Raw genomic sequence first — 1,348 nt, forward strand, 5'->3', positions numbered from 1 at the left:
GCACCTGGATGTCTCAGTTGGTTAAGCATCCAACTCTTGATTCCAGCTCAGGTCATGATCTCAGGTTCATGATCTCAGGGTTCTGAGATGGAGCCCTGCATTGGGCTCTGTGCTCAGTGCAGAGTCTGGTTGTCCCTCTCCCTCTGCTCCTCACCCTGCTCACACTTTCTCTCTCTTAAATAAATAAATGAAAAAATCTTAAAAAAAAAATCAAATCAAAGGAAAGATCTAGAAAAAGACCTAAAGAACCTAGAATTCTGCTGACAAAAATAAATAACTGTAGTCCTTTTCATCACCACTCCCAGTGTTCCTTTTCAGACTCTCACCATCTTTAACTAGGATTTTTACACTATGCTCCTAGCTGAAATGAGGATCTGACTTCCTTACACTTCACCCAAGGCCTCAAACTTTCACTGGAGTATCTTTCTAAATATTGATCACATTATAAAACACTCCTGCTAGGAGGATTGACTACTGAGTGTCGTGAGAGGTCAGATTGCTGTCAGACATGGCCCACGGACATGGGCATGAACACGGCCCTAGTAAACTGGAACTTCCAGATTATAAACAATGGAAGTAGAAGGGACACCATTAGCAGTTGTCCAGGAGAGGCTGGCTGCACGAGGGCTAAGGGATCCATGGGGCCGCAATGAAGCTTGGAGATACATGGGTGGCTTTGCAAACAATGTTTCCTTTGTTGGTGCATTACTAAAAGGATTCAAATGGGGATTTGCAGCATTTGTGGTAGCTGCAGGGGCGGAATTTTACCTGGAGTCCAAGAATAAAGATAAGAAGCATCACTGAAGATAATACCTGGAAGTATCTTAAAGGCTTCTTAACTCTCTTATAAAAATAAGATTTCTTCAATATAGCCTACTTGTCTGTGTGTTTTTCCCTTAAAGAATACTAGTAAGATTTAATAAAGTAAGAATACATATGCAAAAAAAACCCAAAAAACAAAACTCTCCCACTAATAAAATATTAAGTAGAGCATTCCAGCTCTTTCCTGCGAGGATGAGATGTGCGTTCAGAAGTGGCTCTTTGTAACACATCTCTGGGGAAGGACCTCTTTTTTTTTTTTTTAAAGATTTTATTTATTTATTTGAGAGAGAGAGTGAGAGAGAGAAAGAGCACAAGAGAGGGGAGCGGGAGAGGGAGGAGCAGACTCCCCGCCGAGCAGGGAGCCCGATGCAGGACTCGATCCCGGGACTCCAGGATCATGACCTGAGCCGAAGGCAGTCGCTTAACCAACTGAGCCACCCAGGCGCCCCTGGGGAAGGACCTCTTAATGGTCAATCCATCAAAGCCCAACAACTTACCTGCCTGGGACAGTTTTCTGACACCTGAA

At 43.5% G+C, this 1,348-nt stretch overlaps 1 pseudogene; it reads left to right on the top strand.

The window, feature by feature from the left end:
- Window positions 1-508: 508 nt before the first annotated feature.
- LOC110581014 lies at window positions 509-804 on the top strand (annotated as a pseudogene).
- Window positions 805-1,348: the final 544 nt, after the last annotated feature.

The sequence above is a fragment of the Neomonachus schauinslandi genome, chromosome 5 (assembly GCF_002201575.2).
Source record: "Neomonachus schauinslandi chromosome 5, ASM220157v2, whole genome shotgun sequence".
NCBI lineage: Eukaryota > Metazoa > Chordata > Mammalia > Carnivora > Phocidae > Neomonachus > Neomonachus schauinslandi.